The sequence below is a fragment of the Oncorhynchus nerka genome, linkage group LG15, assembly GCF_034236695.1.
Source record: "Oncorhynchus nerka isolate Pitt River linkage group LG15, Oner_Uvic_2.0, whole genome shotgun sequence".
Taxonomy (NCBI): Eukaryota; Metazoa; Chordata; class Actinopteri; order Salmoniformes; family Salmonidae; genus Oncorhynchus; species Oncorhynchus nerka.
The window spans coordinates 82,770,967-82,792,746 of record NC_088410.1 but is presented as its reverse complement, the minus strand read 5'-3'; the positions used below and the strand labels follow the sequence as shown (position 1 = coordinate 82,792,746).

Below are 21,780 nucleotides of genomic sequence, written 5' to 3'. Positions count from 1 at the left end.
ACACCAATCTTAGTTGAATATTTATTTACTAAAAAGGTAAAATGATGATAGAAGATACACATAGAAAAAACACATTATAGGCTATTGATTAGAACTTAGTATAACGGGCCAACACACTATGGTGCGTGTTCCCCAAAAGGGGGATTTCAAAGAGAGAGAGAAAAAATAAAATACACGAGAGAAATATACATTTGGGTGAATTTGTCAGCTATGCTATTCTAACCCTAGCCTTGCCCCAAACTGCCGCTCTTATGGGTCAGAATATAATGATGTATTACGTGGGGATGGACCTATTCTCTGCATGGACCGTCCAGGCTGCTCGATGACGCACTACTCCGGCGCACCTCTCTGATCGTCCTCCCGATGTCAGTGTCCTTTTGGGCTTAGGAGTCTGTTCCCTCACCCTTTGCTCTGGAAGGGGTCTTCTGTGGACAGACAGCTCTGTAGCTTAGAGCTCACAGCATAGGAATGAAACCCTTTAGATACCACGATTCGATGGGAGATGGAGGCTAGGTGGTTCGACTTGAATTCACCCGCTTAGACACAGCTACTCATCCATAGCTTGGGTAGAAAAGGATTTCTTTGTCTTCAAACTTGCGTTGCGTTCTGGGTTCGTTGACTTTTTAGACTTTTGCTGCAGCTTGGGTCACGTCGTCCTCTATGTAAATTCTATACTCACAGGTTTTATACCCTTGGGTCAGAAGTGGGCGTAACCGCCTTTAGGGCAATTCTCTGGGCATACCAAGTTAATGAGGGCAAGGTCTAGATTTCACTCAAATCCAATTTTAGACAACTAACTTAACATTTCATCGTTACCAAAACATTCCCTTTGATTTGGACATTTTTCACACAAAGTACAATGTATAAACATCAAACATATACTAGGAAAACTCTTTACGTTACAATGTTTTCGTAATAACGTCATCTATTAACCTTTAATAACAAAACAAAAATGACATACATTTTCATATTCCATCTATCGTCATGACCACCATTGTAGCTGATGGGTAACCATTGTTCCAAAGTCCCTTTATTTCATGTTTTATGTTCTGAGGCTGGTTCTCCATAGTAACAGGACAAAGGAATTTGTCTGTGGCCTAAGATTTACTAGGGTGTGAGGGGTCATAAAACACCCCACATCTTCAGACCCCTAGATCTCTCCTCCTCTGTTGGAGTTGAGAGATAATCTGTAGGGTTGTGGTCTCCTGTAACCTGACCTGGTCAGGACAGTCATGACACTCTTATCTAGGTGGGTGAGGGCAGTGTGGAGTGCAATTGAGATTCCATCGTATATGGATCTGTTCAAATTGTATCGGTCACATACGCATATTTAGCAGTTGTTATTGCGGGTGTAGCTAAATGCTTGTGTTCCTAGCTCAACAGTGCAGTAATATCTAAAAATCCACAACAACTAATCTAAAAGTAAAACAATGGAATTAAGAAATATATAAATATTAGGATGAGCAATGTCGGAGTGGCATTGACTAAAATACAGTACAATAGAATACAGTATATACATTTGAAATGAGTAAAGCAGTATCTAAACATTATTCAAATGACTAGTGTTCCATTATTAAAGTGACCAGTGATTCTCTAAGGTGCAGGGTTCAGTAACCGGGTGGTAGCCGGCTAGTGAAGGCTATTTAACAGTCTGATGGCCTATAGATAGAAGCTGTTTTTCAGTCTCTTGGTCCCAACTTTGATGCACCTGTGCTGACTTTGCCTTCTGGATGATAGTGGGGTGAACAGGCCAGGGCTCGGTGGTTGATGTCCTTGATGATCTTTTTGGCCTTCTTGTGACATCGGGTGCTGTAGGTGTTCTGGAGGGCAGGCAGTGTGCCGGTGATGCATTGGGCAGACCGCACCACCCTTTGGAGAGCTCTGCGGTTGCGGGTGGTGCAGTTGCCGTACAAGGCAGTGATACAGCCCGACAGGATGTTCTTAATTGTGCATCTATAAATGTCTTAGGGGCCAAGCCAAATTTCTTCTGCCTCCTCACAACACTGTCTGTGTGGGTGGACCATTTCAGATCATCAGTGATGTGTACGCAGAGGAACATTAAGCTTTCCACCTTCTCCACTGCAGTCCCATCAATGTGGATAGGGGTGTGCTTTTTCCTGAAGTCCTCGATTAGCTACTTCGTTTTGTTAATGTTAAGGGAGAGGTTATTTTCCTTGCACCACTCTGCCAGGTCCCTCACCTACTTCCTGTACTCTGTCTTGTCATTGTTGCTCGGGCCTACTATGGTTGTGTTGTCTGCAAACTTGATGATTGAGTTGGAGGCATTTGTGGCAATGCAATCATGAGTGAACAGGGATTACAGGAGTGGGCTGAGTATGCACCCTTGTGGGGCCCCTGTGTTGAGGATCAGTGAGGTGGAGGTGTTGTTTCCTACCTTCACCACCTGGGGGGCGGCCCATCAGGAGGTCCAGGACCCAGTTGCACAGGACTTAATTGCCCCTAGTGGTGAAGCTGACGTGTTGATGGATGTTGGGCAAGTTGTGTCTTAATGACCCCGGATGTCCGTTTCCTGCTTGTATATAACAATTCATTAATTGCCAACTTGTTATATTTCTTGTCTTGAGGTGGGATGTATACAGCAGTCACGATAGCAGCTGAAAGCTCCCTTGGGAGGTAGAAGGGTCGGCATTTGACCATCAGACATTCCAAGATGGGTGAACAATGTGTCGAGACTTTCACTGTACTCAAGTCAGCACACAATTTGCTGTTGATGAAGAGGCATACCCCTCCCCCTCTCGATTTCCCTGAGTCTACTGTCCTGGCAGCTCGGTGAATGGAGAATCCAATGATGGAATATTCATTCAAACTGTTAAGGCACAATTCTGATATTATGTCAGCGGTCCACAATAACAATTTATTTTCAGTCTTGGCTCTGTTGTCCTTGTTATCATCATTATTTCTTTGACACATCATGTCCCTGACATCTGCATATTCCCTCTTTTCATAGCAAAACCCCATTGGCTGCAAACAATGATCGACGGGGCCCTGTCCATTGAGGAGAACCTGTTCTGGGAGTGTAAGGCAAACGGAAAACCCAAGCCCTCCTACAGTTGGCTGAGGAATGGAGACAACTTAATGGCAGAGGTATGTATGGAGTTTTGCATGTTAAACCACATCAGCATCTCCACATAGTGTGCTGTGCTTCAGGATCTCTGAACAGCTGATGGGGTCCAAATTCAGTCTGAGTAATACATCAGCAGCTAAATGTTTTAGTGGCTTTTCCAACTTGATGGCCATGGGAAATACATAGCTTATTAGTGGTCTACTGCTATTGACAATATCACTTTCTTTCTTTTTGTTGAAGCAGCAGGTCAGCATTTTCTAGTCCCTCACCCTTTCCCAGTCCCAACCTGAGCATACATACCAGAACAGGGTGCTATAAAGTGTTATTTCTTCCCCTCTCCTGTCTCTTCATAGTGTACAAGTAATTGCATTTGCGCCTGTGGACATAATAGACTGCTCCAGCAATACATATGCAGATCTGCTTGCTTTCTCGTCCACAGGGCCGGGTGCAAATCGAAAACGGGGCTCTCTCCATAGCAGCATTAAACCTGTCAGACGCCGGAATGTATCAGTGTGTGGCTGAAAACAAACATGGCATTATTTATTCCAGCGCTGAGCTAATGGTGTTAGGTAAGATAGCTTTCCTCTCTGCTTTTATGTGTGTCTAGATTGCTGTGTGTTTGATCATATTCTTAAAGATAAAACTAGCACCCTGCCGTTGCCCTTTTCAACATTCACTCGCAGCCTCATTTAATGCCACTTCGGCTCCAGAGAAGAAAATATGAATCTGATGGAGTGTCTCATTTTACTTTCAATCATTTCACCATATTGATTTTGATACTACAAACGCATTGCACAGTGGTATCAGAGGGCTTTCTCATGTAGATTACATATCGATTTATTCAAAGAGCTTTGCTGAGTTCTATCTGACTGACTGGATGAGAAATCCAATTCTGTCTTGATATTTAATGACACTGGGGGTCTCAGATGATGACTGACAAAATGTGATGATGACAGACAAAGCCCAACGTTTAGAGAAGCCCATAGTGTGTAGTGAGGACTGGTCTCTATGGGGGAGGGGAGAAATGGCTTCATCACTGACATGGCTTCATCACTGAAGCTCTGGAGCAGTTCCTATGGAGATCCTGGTTTTGATGCCATTGGATAGGGGAAGGAGGGAGGGAATGACAGTCAATCTCAGCTCAGCACAGTTGATCTGTGAGTTGGTTCAAGTTGTCTTCTTCACTTCCCCCCTGTGTCTCCTAAAGCATCACCTCCCAGTTTCTCCAAGAATCCACTGAAGCCCCTGCTGAAAGCTCGCTCAGGCAGTGAAGTGGTTCTGGAGTGCAAGCCCCAAGCCTCGCCCCGGGCAATTAGCCTGTGGAAGAAAAGCAATGAGATTGTGCAGAAAAACGAGAGGTAGAGTGAAACCCAGCATGAACAAAGGGCAGCTATGTGTGATTAGAATATTTGCAGATGTGTGGATGAACAGGGGCCTATGAGAAGAAAACAAACCCCTGGAAAAATGTAGATATAGATAGTAAATGTTGTATGCGGAGTCTGTGCATTATTGAATGCTTAGCATATGCAAATACCTACATTTCAGTCATTCAGGTTTCAGTCAGGCTTATTTTGTTTAAATTCAAAAATTCACATGCAGATAACCATCTCTTGGATGGCAAGCCTGGGTAGAAGGATTGGCATTAGGACACCAATTTCACAGGAAATTGCTAAATGCAAAGTAAATTTTCAGTTTTCTCTGTTAGAATACAAGGAATAATGGAAATGATGTTGAAACGGAAGGCTATTATGCATCCTAGCACTTGGACTGTATTCAAAAATGGCTCTTCTATTCTCTACCCAAGCAACAGCTCAGAACCTGTGTTATTTATCTCCTAGGATTACTCTGCTTGCCAACGGGACACTGAAGATTGTCAACGCAACCAGAAGGGATGCGGGGAGCTACACATGCATCGCTAAAAATCAGTTTGGGACTGCAAGCGCCACCGGAAGACTCCTTATCACAGGTATGATATCATAACGTGTTCTCATAATAAGCCCGATGCATCTCCCAAAAACTATTCATTTTGGTTCATGATTTTAACGTAATTGCCATTTTTAACATCAACCGCTGTCATTACTGTCAGACATTTTTATCTACTGTCTTGTACTGATTATTGTACCAATAATTCCAGCCTAACATTTAATGAAAGTGATCGTTATAATTTTGTCCGTACTACTTCGATTGGTCATTACTATTTTGTCTGTACATAGACAAGGTTGTAATTTTGCAATTAAAGCAATTGGAATTGATTTCACTAGAGAGAGTGGTGAAATAGACAAGTTATTATACAGCAATTAAGTGAAGGTCTTTATTTATGGGTGTGGTGACGTAGTGTGTTGGTGCAGTTATCGGGTACATGTATTGTAAGCGTCCATCACTACCTCCATTGTTTTTCTCATTAGCTTTTTTAGGTCATACGCAACAGCTGAACCCTTTAATCTAATGGGTTCAATTTGTAAGTCGCTCTGGATAAGAGCGTCTGCTAAATGACTTAAATGTAAATGTAATGGAATTTAATTATCATGACCTTTCTCTTACAATGCCCATACTCCACTGCAGCCACCATTGGGAATGTATTCTGCTTGCATAATCCTACTTCAAACATTTTCCCCCAATTTGACCATGCAAATATGAAGTGTTAACCAGAAATGTTGTTAACCTGTCTAGGACTGGGGTTCCGCTAGCAACAGCCAGTGAAAGTGCAGGGCGGCAAATTCAAAACAACAAAAATCTAAAAAAAACTACAAACCTCAGATTTCCCACTTCCTGGTTGGATTTTCTTCTCAGGTTTTTGCCTGCCATATGAGTTCTGTTATACTCACAGACATCATTCAAACAGTTTTAGAAACTGTTTGAATGACTAATAATAATATGCGTATATTAGCATCTGGGACATGGGAGGCAGTTCACTTTGGGCATGCTATTCATCCAAAAGTGAAAATGCTGCCCCCTATCCCAAAAAGGTTAAATGTTAGTTAGGCAACAATAGTTTGAAAGTTAAGTTCTAGAAGCTAGATACATGTAGCTATGGTGATCCTTGTCATAATAACAGTTTGATATAGTTATAATCTTAAACACTAGAGTTGTTTGAATTTAGTGGTTCCCACCCAGAGAGTATTAAGATGCATACTAAACGGTCGTTGCCTGGACAGAGCCCACCAGAATCACCCAGAGGCCTGCTAACATGGAGATCATTGTTGGCGAGAGCATCGTGCTGCCCTGCCAGATAGCCAGCGATCCAGCCTTGGATGTGTCTTTCTCCTGGGAATTCAACGGGCAGCTCATAGACTTCCACGGGGATGCCGACCATTTTGACAGAGTAGGAGGGGTAAGTCATCAGCAGCATTGGACAACCGCTGTGAGGCTATTCTACACTCTTAGAAAAAAGGGTTATTCGGCTGTCCCCATAGGAGAACCCTTTTTGGTTCCAGGTAGAACCATTTTGGGATCCATGTAGAACCCTCTGTAGAAATGGTTCTACATGGAACCCAAAAGGCTTTTTCAAAGGTTCTCCTACTGGGAAAGCTGAAGAACCCTTTTAGGTTCTAGATAGTACCCTTGTTTATAAGAGTGTGGGATATTTTTTTCACACAGTGTGGCAGACTATGCAAAACAATATGGCTTATTTGGAAACTGTATAATCTCTGTATAATAGGTTGGCTACATCTTAAAAACATCTAAAAGCCCTATTGTCACACAGTAGGCTACTTTATTAAATGTGTATTCAAGAAGAGTACAAATGAAGGATGCGTTGGGATCAAATCTTCGCAGCAGTCTCATTGAAGTGTTGCTTCAATAGGCTGTATTTAATTTCCATTGTTTCAAGCGATAGTTTCTCTTTTTCAATGAATCTGCCATGCATATTTCGTCTCCCTGTCTATTGGACAGCTCATATCAATTGCAATGTTATCCATAAGACAATATAAAGGTGAAAAGCCATAGTATTTCGTAGGAGATCATGCTAATCCATAAAATGTTTCTATGGTGGAATAAGCCTGATTAATTAAAAGTATTTTTACTTTTCATCCATCCACCTCAAGGGAGAACATTTTGTTATCTCTCTTTGCTGTAATTTAATTTGCATACCTATTTATGAATCTTGTGCCCTGAAAGAGTTTTATAATGAGTTGGCTGGCATTAACCAAGGGCAAGCCTTGGCACCTGTAAAATTCCTCATTCCTTGAATTAACGATAAGAGACTACTCTTTGTTGAAAATATGTGTTCAGTTTTGATATTCATTTGTTCTGCACTTGTCTCTGCCAAATAGTTTTAGGGAAATGTTTTCACTGTTTTATGGAATCATTCCTCACCCCAGGTTCATTGTATGGATATAGTTGGAAAAAAACTTAATGAATGGATAAAAGTTGAGGTTGGTATTGGAGTTGAACCCCTCCAATGTTGTGGTCATGCTAAGTTCACTCCTGCGTGGAAATTACAAATGGCATTGACATGTGGACACACACATAATGAGAAAGAGTTTTCACAGAGTCCATATCCCAATGCCCAAGGAGATTACCAGCTCCTCTCAACAGCTTCTAATGAATGAATTAACATAATTAAACCAGATCTGCCTCATAGCTTCCTGCCTGCCAAAGCATGGGATTTAACCCCTCGTACTCCGGTCAGACATCTGCTGGCTGGTATGTCAGACGTAGACATGGCATAAGCATGTTAACCTCTCAGAGGAGAGTAGTGCCATGCCATCCCTTAGCTTCACATAAGTGCCACTCTGCTCCGCTTGGTCTTTGACTCTGAAACGTGAGGATCCTCAGGCCGTTCATTAGAGGGTCTTCACAGATCCACCTGTACCCGAATACCCGAGAACCGGGTCTAGGTCGGATCTGATACGGGTCTCAGGTATGTGTCTTCAGGTCCTTTTAGAATGGTTCTCTATATATAAACAAATATTTATGCATATCGGGTCCGGGTGGGAAAGCCCCAGGTCCATTTCGGAACAGGTCTAACTTTTTGGACCTATGAAGACCTCTAGTGTTCATACCCAATTGCAGCCAAGCCAAGTTGTGGTCACTGCCCAGTGAGTTGATGAAATCTGGCATGACTTGAGTGTGTCTAACCTGGCTAGCCCTCAGGTGAATCATCTCTGCACAAGCACACTCCATGTCCTAAAGGATGACATGCTGTGTATGTGTAACAGACCACTTCACCAAGTGAACATTGGCCCTGGATTTTTGGAATGTGAGTTCCAACTCCCCAGAGTGATGGTAGCCTTGATATGTGCCTAATAATTAACTGCAGATACAGTGGTCCAGGTAGAACCTCTCTTTTTTCTCTCACCCGTCTACACACAATACTCCATAATGACAAAGTGAAAACATGTTTTTAGACATTTTTGCAAATGTATTGAAAATGAAATACAGAAATATCTCATTTCCATAAGTATTCACACTCCTGAGTCAATACTTTGTAGAAGCACCTTTGACTGCGAATACAGCTTTGAGTCATCTTGTGTATGTCTGTATCAGCTTTACACATCTGGATTTGGGGATTTTGGATTTGGGGATTTTCTCCCATTCTTCCTTGCAGATTTTCTCAAGCTCTGTTAAGTTAGATGTCTTCAAGTCTTTCCACAGATTTTCAGTGAGATGCAAGTGTGGGCTTTGTATGGGCCACTCAAGGACTTTCACATTCTTGTTCTGAAGCCATGTAAGTCTTGCTTTGACTGTATGCTTGGGGTCATTGTCCTGTTGGGAACATACATTTTTGCACTCTGAAGCAGGTTCTCTTCAAGCATTTGCCTGTATTTGACTCCTTTCATTGTTCCCTCTATCCCTACCAGTCTCCCAGTCCCTGTCGCTGAAAAGCATCCCCATAGCATGATGCTGCCACTGCCATGCTTCACGGTTGGGATGGTGTTAGACAGGTGATGAGCTGCATACAGGCCAAAGAGTAACATGTTTAGCTCATCAGACCACTGAATCAATTGCCTTATGCTCTCATAGTCTTTCATGTGCCTTTTTCTCAGGAGTGGTCTCTGTATGGCCACTCTCCAATAAAGCCCAGAGTGGTGAAGTGTTGTAGAGACTTTTGTCCTTCTGGCAGGTTCTCCTATTTCAGCCAAGGAACTCAGATTTTCTGTCAGTGGTCCTTCTTGCCGGTTGCTCAGTTTGGTCGGACGGCCAGCTCTAGGCAGAGTCTGGGTAGTTCCATATTTTTTCCATTTCCCGATGTTGGAAACCACTATGCTCTTGGAAACTTTCAACACTCTAGAAATGGTTTTATAACCTTCCAGAGACATGTGCCTCATCGGAATTATATCTCAGAGATATACAGACAGTTCCTTGGACTTCATGGTACAGTTTCGGCTCTGACTTCAACTGTTATCTACGGGACCTTGTGTGGATAGTTGTGTTTCTTTCTAAACAATTGAATTGGCAACAGGTGGACTACAAACAAGTTTTTCATTTTTATTTCACCTTTATTTAGCCAGGTAGGTTAGTTGAGAACAAGTTCTCATTGCAACTGCGACCTGGCCAAGATAAAGCATAGCTATTTGACACATACAACAACACAGTGTTACACATGGAATAAACAAAACATACAGTCAATAATACAGTAGAAAAAAGAAAACAAAAGTCTATATACCGTGAGTGCAAATGAGGTAAGATAAGGGAGTTAAGGCAATAAATAGGCCATGGTGGCGAAGTAATTACAATAGAGCAATTAAACACTGGAATGGTAGATGTGCAGAAGATGAATGTGCAAGTAGAGATACTGGGGTGCAAAAGAGCAAGATAAATAAATAAACACAGTTTGGGGATGAGGTAGATAGATGGGCTATGTACAGTGTAACGGTTTTGACTTGAGGTTATTATTTATAGGGGTGCCAGGTAGATTGTGCCTACCAGAGAAAACATTGGTTTCTCCTTTTAGTTTGGGTGGGAATGAGTCCCATCTGGTCCGTCAAGTCTACACCAATACAAAGGACTTATGTAAAAGTCAGGATGGAAATAAACTTTTCATAAACCCTTAAAACATTGGAAAGACCTTCAAAAACAACTATATTCTTTTGCGTGGGTTGTATTAACAACATCAATGATTACACACACATATAATAATATAACACAATGAGTTCTGGTTCCTCCAGAAATGTCCTGTACCTCGGGCCTAAAAAGAGTCCAGCCCGGTAAAGGAGTTCCGTGAACTCAAGTGACTTTTGTCACGCAATGTTTGTCCGTTCATTCCGTGTAGCGTAAACCCAGTATTAAACATACAATCAATATAACAATTATTTTAAGACAGAACTTTAAAGCGTATCGACTCTTACTAAGTCCTCAACTACAACTAACTACATAAATCACAGTATACATCACATCAAAACAAATGAAATACCGTATACAAAAAGGTGGTAGTCAGTCGGTCAGTCAGACAATCCAATCCGCGAAGAACAGAGAGGTGTAGTCCAGGGACGCAAAGAGTGGATCCGATCCTGGGTAAACTCTATTAGGCAACAAAACACACGTTTCACGGCAACAAAACAACGGAATAGAGAAGCTTCGGGAACTGAGGGTTGAACACATCCTCAGTCACGTCTCCATCACAACCCCACTTGTGCGCAGCTGATGCTGGCTATTTAATTGGGAATTAAAGGGAAAGCGCCCTATTGGAAGGAGCTGCACTGAGACGGTTCAGAAAATTCAGGGCCGTCACACACCCCCTCCCCTGGAAAAAGCCGACCATTGCCCTGGAAGGCACATCTTGGTCGGGGAAACCGAGAAAGGTCTCCTCATCGCTTTCCTCTACAAAAATATTTGTGACTTTTTGGAGCTCACGCTCCTCAGCTGAGGGGTCACAGGCCTTAAGGTGTGAGACTTCTGGGTCCTCGAATCTGAGAAAAGTCTCCTCACTTTCCTCTTCAAAGATATCCAGGACCTTGCGGCGCTCAATCGCCTCCAATTCCTCAGCCGAGGGGTAACAGGCCTTAAGGCGTGAGACATGGACAATGCGCATATCTTCACCTGTGTCCTCTTTCACCACTCGGTAGTTCAAAGGGCCCATCTGCTCCACAATCCTATATGGTCCTTGCCATTTAGGAGCGAGCTTGGCCGAGAAGAATTGTTCAGCTTTCGAGTAAGGATGAGAGCGAAGCCACACCCGATCACGAAGCTGGAACTGCATGTCTCGTCTGTTCTTATCATAATTTCTCTTCTGCTTGAGTCGAGCCTGGATCATGTTCTTTGAGACAAGAGCTCTCAAGTCATGGAGATGGACTACCTGGTCATAGCAAGCAGCGTCTGGAGTAAGCTGCTGGGGCTGTAGCACCATATCCAAGGGTCCTCGGAGAGGACTACTTAGGTTCAGCTCTGCAGGTGTGACTCCAGTGGACTCTTGCACAGCAGAATTCAGGGCAAATCGAAACTCGTGAAGGTGCTTGTCCCAGTGTTTGTGCTGGGTCCCTACATAGGAAGCAATCATTGTCTTCAAGGTTCGATTTACTCTCTCAGTGAGATTGGTCTGTGGGTGATAGGCCGTGGTCAACTTCTGTCTCAGGTTCCATCTTTGGCAGGTCTCCTCAAAGAGATCAGAGACAAATTGGGAACCTCGATCAGACAGGATGTAATCAGGCACTCCCCAGCGAGTCAGGATCTCTTTCGTAAGGATGTTAGAGACGGTCCTTGCTGTGGCCTGACGCAGGGAAAAGAGCTCCACCCACTTTGAATAATAATCAACAAAAACAAGCATATACACATTCTGATTGGAGCTTCTAGGAAATGGACCCATCAAATCCACTCCTAACATTTCCCAAGGTCGGGTAACCACTGTTTGCTGCAACTTGCCAGCAGGCTTTCTACCTTCTGGTTTGTACATTTGACAAACCTGACAATTTTGGATGTGTGACTTCACATCCATGCTCAGATGTGGCCAGTACAGTAATGCTTGCAACCGCTTGTAGGTTTTGAACCTGCCCAAATGACCAGCTAATGGGTCTTCATGGAAATGTTGAAGCAGTTGAAGGCGTAGAGTTTCAGGTATGTACATTTGGTAGAGTGTTCTGTGAGGTAGTTGTACAACTCGGTAGACTTTATCTTCAATGATGGTCAGCTTTGTGGTAGGATTGACCATCTTTTCTCCATCTTCCAGGATAGTCTGGTACAAAGCCTGTACTTCTGGATCATCCTGTTGGGCTTTCCATATGGCCTCATCAGAGATGGGAAAGTCCGTTTTGGGCGAGTCTCGACTGCTTGACAGGACAGTAGCACATGTAAGATGAGGGCCACCGTTATCACAAGCAGGAGCTCTGGACAAGGCATCTGGAACAGTGTTGTATTTTCCTTTCCTGTATTCCACTGCAAAGGTGAACTCTTGCAACCGTAGAGCCCATCTTATGAGTCTGGTAGTTGGTTTGTTAGTCTTGAACACCCACACAAGGGAGGAATGGTCAGTGACCACAGTGAAGTGTCTACCCTCCAGGTAGTACCTCCACTTTTCCAAAGCCCAAACAACTGCAAGGCACTCTTGCTCGGTTGTGGAGTAGTTCCGTTCTGCTCCATTCAATGTCCGACTGGCGAACGCTAGCACTTCTTCAGTGCCAAGTCCAGTCTGTTGGACTAGGACAGCACCAAGTCCAACATCACTTGCATCAGTGTAAACAACAAAAGGGCAATCAAAGTTGGGATGACCTAAAATGGGAGGTGTGACGAGGTGTCGTTTCAGGGTTTCAAAGGAGGTCTGGCACTCTGCCGTCCATTGGAATTTCGCTCCTTTTCGCTTCAACGCGTTGAGGGGTTCTGCCACCTGGGAGAAGTTCGACACAAACCGATGGTACCATCCAGCCATACCAAGGAACCGTTGAAGGGCCTTGAGTGTGGTTGGCACAGGGAAGTCTTGTACAGCCTTTGTCTTTTCAGGATCCACATGAATGCCGTCGAAAGACACAATATGGCCAAGGAACTTCAGGGAGGTTTGGCAGAAGTTGCTCTTCTTCATATTCAAGGTCAGACCAGCTTCTCTTAGCTTGTCCAACACTGCTTGAAGATCTCGAAAGTGTTGTTCTCTGTTCTGAGAGTAGATAATTATATCGTCCAGGTAGACGAAACAGATCTTCCCTTTGAGCTCACCTAACGCAATCTCCATGAGTCTTTGGAAAGTGGCAGGGGCATTCTTTAATCCAAAGGGCATCACCTTAAAGGAAAACAAGCCCTCAGCACAGACAAAAGCAGTCTTGTCCTTGCTTTCCTGGTCTATCTCAACCTGCCAATAACCACTATTGAGGTCAAGGGTAGTGAACACAACAGCGCCAGACAATGACTCCAGGATCTCATGGATGGTGGGAAGAGGATAGGCATCAGTCTGGGAAACATTGTTGGTCTTCCTATAGTCCACGCAAAACCTAAGACCACCAGTCTTTTTTGGGATGAGGACAACAGGAGCAGCCCAGGGAGAGGAGGAACGTTCTATTATATCTTGTGTTAACATATCATTAATGAGTCCCTTTTGGATGATTAGCTTCGCTGGGGACAAACGATATGGCTTTTGCTTGATCGGCATTTCCTGTGTAAGGAATATTTTGTGCTTCAGGAGCCCGGTGCGTCCTAGCTTTGAAGTACATACATCAGCATTATTCTGCAGCTGTTCCAACAGCCTTAACTCCTCTGGCTGTTCCAGCTGAGCTCTTCTCACAGCCTGTAAAAGGAGATCGTCAGAAGGATTATGAAGGGTTAGTGGTACCGGAGCAATGGCAGAAAAGACTGCCCCATTTGAACCCCAATCATGTAATTTCATAGCTTCTGATTGGAAGTAATGCTTCTTGCTCGGATTGTATGGAAACCAGTAGCAATTGTGTGCGATATCAATCTGGACACCACTGAAGTACATGAAATCAATTCCCAACACGACAGGAAAAGCAAGGTTCTTGGTTTGTAGGATAACAGAAGGAATCATATAGGAGCGGTTACACAGGCGGAACTCTACCTCACTCCATCCAAGTGGTCGTCTAGCCTCACCATCAGCCAGATAGAGTGGACCTTCTGTCCACGGCTTCAAGTTGTATTGTGGACCTTTAACCTCCTTCCACAGTTTCTCATTGAGCAGTGTGTAGGATGACCCGGTATCCAAGATGGCTCTTCCTGTCCATGGGCCTATGGACAGGGGTAACACCAGTTGGTGCGGTATTAACTGAAAGGAAGGGGATGTCGATGGGGGGGCGTAGGCAGGGACTTGGGGTTTCAGCTCTGGTTAAAGCACCCAGAGAAGGATGGTCATTCCTGCGAAGAGAGTTAGGTGTGTTGGCCGGTTGTGATTTGTGGTTTCTGGAAGGGTTTACTTGATACGGTCTTGGACATGTAGCTGAAGAATGTCCCTTTTGGCTACATCTCCAACAGAACATGAGAGGGGTCTTGACTGGAGACTCTGGCTGTTGTTGATGGTCTGTCTTGGGTAACTGTTTGGGTGTCTGTTTCTTTCTCTGGTCATATTGCTGTTGACATTCTCTGTCCTTTTCAAACTGCTGTCCTAAGCGAACCAGTCCATCGACAGTGGTGACTCGTTCTCGGAGTTGACTGGCTAGTAGTGGGTTGATGTTCTTCAAGATCAATTTAATGACCTCTTCCTCCTCAATCCCAGGTTTCCACCTTCTGCACAGGGAGTGGTAACCGTATGCAAAGTCACGGATACTCTTTCTCTCTTTGTACTCGATTTCTGACTCTGTCTGCCAATTCATCTGTGTAGTCCTCAGACATAAATGCAGAGGAAAACTTGGCCTCAAAGTCAGCCCAGGAGGTAGTGGTGAGACGTGCCACATCCCACCAGTCTCGAGCTGTCCCATGCAACACATTTCTCAATGTGGCAAGGAGTTCTTCGTCAGCCAGGGGATTGAGGACAAGAAAGTCACGACATCTTTCTAGATACATTAGCGGATCAGGACTGTCGTCTTTTTTCCCAAAGGTTGGAAATTGCAATTTAATGGGCATCGCCCCCACATGACGTCTACTCAAATCACCATGAACAAACGAGCTAGGAGGGATTGAGGAAGTAGAGGGGGAGGGCGTTATCGGACAATGAAAATGAACACCAGGATGCAGGGTGGATTGCATCCTGCAAGGGGTGGTTGCAGCATGGCCTTGTCTTGGCTGTTCGGAGATGCCAGCTTGGCCCTCAGTGGTCTGAACAGAAGTGAGCACCAGAGAAACTCTGTGTAAGGAGTTGTGCCTAATGGAGGCCATGTCCACCGACACGTCATCCAACATTTTAACACAATTAGAGAGTTCTGTCTGCAAGTGGTCTATAGTGTTAACCATGGGAGAAAAAACAGAATTAACGTCCTTGAGGACCTCAGTGTGATGATGTTGCAGGCGCCATTGGAGAGTGGCAGTGAGTTGGTCTCGTTGGTAGTCAAACTGCCTGTCCATGGCACCAGTAATTTCCCGTCTTCCATTCTCACTGAGCTCTGTCAGCGTGTGGGTTAGAGTGCTCAGTGAGTTTTTAAATTCCATGGCACTCTGTTGTTGCTCTTCTCTCAGACATTTGAATTTATGGTGGATAAGAGATGGAGATGTTGTTGAGTCCGACGAATATCAAGGATGTCACCTTGAAGTTGTAAGACTACAACCTCTGGAGATAAACCAGACAATGGAGGAAGGTTGGGTGTCAGAGGGAGGGCTAGCTCAGTACTTCCACGCAGATCCATGTCAATAAGTGAGTAACTGGTTAGACCTCCTGTGGCCTGTGGTCCAGACCAAGCATTCAGATTCCTAGGGCTCTGGCCCAAATCAACTCCATTATCTCCATTCACATTATGATTTGTATTGTCAGCTTGATGGTCAGAATGGCCCTGTGTATTCCCATTGACAGGTATTACATGGATGAGCACATTATCTTGGGGTGAATCCATTGTTTTAATTCCACACAAAAGATTTGCTTTGGTTAGTTCTCAATGTTGAGCTGTCCCATCTGGGGTGCCATTTTTTTATGTAACGGTTTTGACTTGAGGTTATTATTTATAGGGGTGCCAGGTAGGTTGTGCCTACCAGAGAAAACATTGGTTTCTCCTTTTAGTTTGGGTGGGAATGAGTCCCATCTGGTCCGTCAAGTCTACACCAATACAAAGGACTTATGTAAAAGTCAGGATGGAAATAAACTTTTCATAAACCCTTAAAACATTGGAAAGAACTTCAAAAACAACTATATTCTTTTGCGTGGGTTGTATTAACAACATCAATGATTACACACACATATAATAATATAACACAATGAGTTCTGGTTCCTCCAGAAATGTCCTGTACCTCGGGCCTAAAAAGAGTCCAGCCCGGTAAAGGAGTTCCGTGAACTCAAGTGACTTTTGTCACGCAATGTTTGTCCGTTCATTCCGTGTAGCGTAAACCCAGTATTAAACATACAATCAATATAACAATTATTTTAAGACAGAACTTTAAAGCGTATCGACTCTTACTAAGTCCTCAACTACAACTAACTACATAAATCACAGTATACATCACATCAAAACAAATGAAATACCGTATACAAAAAGGTGGTAGTCAGTCGGTCAGTCAGACAATCCAATCCGCGAAGAACAGAGAGGTGTAGTCCAGAGACGCAAAGAGTGGATCCGATCCTGGGTAAACTCTATTAGGCAACAAAACACACGTTTCACGGCAACAAAACAATGGAATAGAGAAGCTTCGGGAACTGAGGGTTGAACACATCCTCAGTCACGTCTCCATCACAACCCCACTTGTGCGCAGCTGATGCTGGCTATTTAATTGGGAATTAAAGGGAAAGCGCCCTATTGGAAGGAGCTGCACTGAGACTGTTCAGGGCCGTCACAACAGGTGCAGTGATCTGTAAGCTGCACTGACAGCTGGTGCTTAAAGCTAGTGAGGGAGATGTGAGTCTCCAGCTTCAGTGATTTTTGCAGTTCATTCCAGTCAGAGAACTGCAGAGAACTGGAAGGAAAGGCGACCAAAGGAGAAATTGGCTTTGGGGGTGACCAGTGAGATATACCTGCTGGAACGCGTGCTACGAGTGGGTGCTGCTTTGGTGACCAGTGAGCTGAGATAAGGCAGGGCTTTACCTAGCAGAGACTCGTAGATTACCTGTAGCCAGTGGGTTTGGCGACGAGTATGAAGCGAGGGCCAACCAAAGAGAGCAGACAGGTCGCAGTGGTGGGTAGTGTATGGGGCTTTGGTAAAAAAACGGATGGCACTGTGATAGACTGCATCCAATTTATTAAGTAGGGTGTTGGAGGCTATTCTATAGATGACATCGCCGAAGTCGCGGAACGGTAGGATGGTCAGTTTTACGAGGGTATGTTTGGCAGCATGAGTGAAGGATGCTTTGTTGCGATGTAGCAAGCCGATTCTAGATTTAATTTTGGATTGGAGATGCTTAATGTGAGTCTGGAAGGAGAGTTTACAGTCTAGCCAGACACCTAGGTATTTGTAGTTGTCCACGTATTCTAAGTCAGAGCCGTCCAGAGTAGTGATGCTGGACAGGCGGGCAGCTGCGGGCAGTGATCGATTGAATAGCATGCATTTTGTTTTACTTGCATTTAAGAGCAGTTGGAGGCCACGGAAGGAGAGTTGTATGGCATTGAAGCTCATCTGGAGGTTAGTTAACACAGTGTCCAAAGAGGGGCCAGAAGTATACAGAATGGTGTCGTCTGCGTAGAGGTGGTTCAGAGAATCACCAGCAGCAAGAGCGACATCATTGATGTATACAGAGAAGAGAATCGGCCTGAGAATTGAACCCTGTGGCACCCCCATAGAGACTGCCAGAGGCCCGGACAAGAGGCCCTCCGATTTGACACTGAACTCTATCAGAGAAGTAGTTGGTAAACCAGGCGAGGCAATCATTTGAGAAACCAAGGCTGTTGAGTCTGCCAATAAGAATGTGGTGATTGACAGAGTCGAAAGCCTTTGCCAGGTCGATGAATATGGCTGCACAGTAATGTCTCTTATCGATGGCAGTTATGATGTCGCTTAGGACCTTGAGTGTGGCTGAGGTGCACCCATGACCAGCTCTGAAACCAGATTGCATAGCGGAGAAGGTACGGTGGGATTCGAAATGGTCGGTAATCTGTTTGTTAACTTGGCTTTCAAAGACCTTAGAAAGGCATGGTAGGATATATATAGGTCTGTAGCAGTTTGGGTCTAGTGTCACCCCCTTTGAAGAGTAGGATGACCGCAGCAGCTTTCCAATCTTTGGGAATCTCAGACGATACAAAAGAGAGGTTGAACAGGCTAGTAATAGGGGTTGCAACAATTTTGGCAGATGATTTTAGAAAGAGAAGGTCCAGATTGTCTAGCCCGGCTGATTTGTAGGGGTCCAGATTTTTCAGCTCTTTTAGAACATCTGCTATCTGGATGTGGGTGAAGGAGAAATGGTGGGGGCTTTGGCGGGTTGCTCTGGAGTGTCCTGGGCAGTTGACCGAGGTAGGGGTAGAAAGCATGGCCAGCCGTAGAGAAATGATTATTGAAATTCTCAATTATAGTGGGTTTATCGGTGGTAAGTGTTTCCTAGCCTCAGAGCACTGGGCAGCTGGGAGGAGGTGCTAATGCAGAATGCCATAGGAAGTTTTTGTGCTGGTCAAGGGCAGACAGGTCTGGAGTGAACCAAGGACTATATCTATTCCTAGTTCTACATTTTTTAACGGGGCATGCTTATTTAAGATAGTGAGGAAGACACTTTTAAAGAATAACCAGGCATCCTCTACTGATGGGATGAGGTCAATGTCATTCCAGGATACCCCAGGCAGGTCGATTAGAAAGGCCTGCTCGTAGAAGTGTTTTAGGGAGCATTTGACAGTGAAGAGAGGTGGTCGTTTGGTCGCAGACCCATTACTGATGCAGGCAATGAGGCAGTGATCGCTGAGATCTTGATTGAAAACAGCAGAGGTGTATTTGGAGTGGGAGTTAGTTGATATTTATGAGGGTGCCCGTGTTTACGGATTTGGGGTTGTACCTGGTCGGTTCATTGATAATTTGTGTGAGATTGAGGGCATTAAGCTTAGATTGTAGGATGGCCGGGGTGTTAGACATGTCCCAGTTTAGGTCACCTAGTAGCACAAGCTCAGAAGATAGATGGCGGGCAATCAGTTCACATATGGTGTAAAGGGCACAGCTGGGGACAGAGGGTGGTCTATAGCAAGCGGCAACGGTGAGAGACTTGTTTCTGGAAAGGTGAATTTTTAGAAGTAGAAACTCAAATAGTTTGGGTACAGACCTGGATAGTAAGACAGAACTCTGCAGGCTATCTTTGCAGTAGATTGCAACACCGCCCCCTTTGGGAGTTCTATCTTGGTGGAAAATGTTAGTTAGGAATGGAGATTTCAGGGTTTTTGGTGGTTTTCCTAAGCCAGGATTCAGACATGGCTAAGACACCCGGGTTGGCAGAGTGTGCTAAAGCAGTGATTAAAACAAGCTTCTAATGTTAACATGCATGAAACGAAGGCTTTTACGGTTACAGAAGTCAACAAATGAGAGCACCTGGGGAGTGGGAGTGGAGCAAGGCACTGCAGGTCCTGGATTAACTTCTACATCACCAGAAGAACAGAGGAGAAGTAGGATAAGGGTACGGCAAAAGGCTATACGAACTGGCCGCCTAGCCGGATCAGAACAGAGAGTTAAAGAAGCAGGTTTCTGGGAACGATAGCATAGATTCAAGGCATAGTGTACAGACAAAGGTATGGTAGGATGTGAGTACATTAGAGGTAGACCTAGGCATTGATGAGAGCGATATTGTCCCTAGAGACATTTAAACCAGGTGATGTCATCAAATGTAGGAGGTGGAACAACATGGTTGGTTAAGGCATATTGAGCAGGGCTAGAGGCTCTACAGGGAAATAAGACAGTAATCACTAACCAGGACAGTAATGGACGAAGCATATTGATATTAGAGAGAGGCATGCATAGCCAAGTGAACATATGGGTCCAGTGAGTGGTTGGGCTGGCTGGGGACATGGCGATTCTGACAGTTAGCAGGCCGGAGCTAACAAGCTAGCAGTTAGCAGACCGGGGCAAGCAAGCAGTTAGCAGACCGGGGCAAGCAAGCTAGCAGTTAGCAGACTGGGGCAAGCAAGCTAGCAGTTAGCAGACTGGGGCAAGCAAGCTAGCAGTTAGCAGACTGGGGCAAGCAAGCTAGCAGTTAGCAGACCGGGGCAAGCAAGTTAACAGAAGGGCCTTTGGGGGACGTAGCGATGGAGGTAAGTCCGTTTTTGCCTCTTTGTGCGGTGACGTCGATAGACCAGTTGTGGATTAGTAGGGTTCCAAGTAGCTCTAGGTAGCTAGCAGAATGGGCCTTCAGCGGACGTCGTGCCCGAGGGGCCTGTTGGAATCCCCTGGCAGATTGTCGATATTTCAGTCGTAGAGGATCGGCGGGGTTCCGTGCCCCGAACCAGCAGTAGAAGGGGTCCGGATATTGTAGCCCAGGAGTGGTCTTCAGTGGTAGCCTAAGAGCCCTAGCCCGTCTAGCTTCAAGCTAACCTTTGCTTGCTCCGGGATGGAGACGCTGGCCAGGAGTAGTCACCCGGGATTGCAGTTAGGTAGTTGTGAAAATCCAGATGAAAATGTTCAGAGTTTGCGGTAGGAATCCGGGGATATGGCGAGAAAAAAAATAGGTCCGTTATGCTCTGGTTTGAGTCACGTTGTACGAAACTGGCGAGAGCTTTCCGAGCTAAAGGTTAGCTGATGACCACTAGCAATGGTTTCCTGACTGATAGCTGGTAGGTAGTTAGCTGGCTAGCTTCAGTTGAGGGATTCCTGATCTGAAGTAAGTAGAAATACTTTAGAAAAAAAATAGATCCATGCCGCATTGGGTGAGGCAGGTTGCAGGATAGCATTTAAAAGTTGTTGTTTTTTAAAGATATGCGAATAAAAATATATATACAAGGGACACGACAGGACAAAGACAAAGACGTCTGACTGCTACGCCATCTTGGATTTTTTGTTGTTGTAATGACATCTCAAGGATATTGGATGTACCTGAGCTGAATTTGAAGTGTCATAGTAAAGGGGTGTGAATGCTTATGTAAATGAGATATGTTTTCAATAAATTAGCTATCATTTCTAAAAACATGTTTTCACTTTGTCATTATGGGGTATTATGTGTAGATGGATAAAAATATATATATTTAATACATTTTTTATTCCGTCTGTAACAGCAAAATGTGGAATAAGTCAAGAGTTATGAATACATTCTGAAGACACTGTAAATATGATCCATATCACTCACTTTAAAATATGAATACTATTACTTGTATCACTCTTCCACATTAAGTTATGTAACTATACTAAACCTCCATGGCAGACGGGAAAATGTACAGAAGCTGTTTCATCACATCTTGCTCATCTTTGGGTTTTTCAACAGTTTATCAGTTTTAGGATCTCAAAGAGCACACAGTTTTATATAGAACAATATTAGCTCCTAGTCTGTGAGAAATACTAATTTCTTATCTAATCTGGTTTATGTAATTATGGAATAATTAGGATCATCTTGCCAATTAGCCGAAATGTGTTTGTTTGTTTTGTGGGTCCTGTGCGAGGCTGAGTAGGGGAACATGCAGTGCCTGAAGGGTAGCCGACAGGATTGTTTGATTAGAACACAGCTGACATTCTTGTTGGTTCCTGTGTGTCACAAGACTCAGTGGCCTGAGGACCACATGCAGCTCTGTGCACAGAGCTTCCTCAATGTTAAAGCTACAGTCACACTTAGAAAGAAAAATAAGGTAGGGGCGCCACCC

General features: G+C 44.3%; 1 pseudogene; it reads left to right on the top strand.

Annotated features, from left to right (window-relative positions):
* Positions 1–21,780, top strand: part of LOC115143410 (contactin-3-like) — a 68,619-nt pseudogene that overhangs the window by 33,743 nt on the left and 13,096 nt on the right.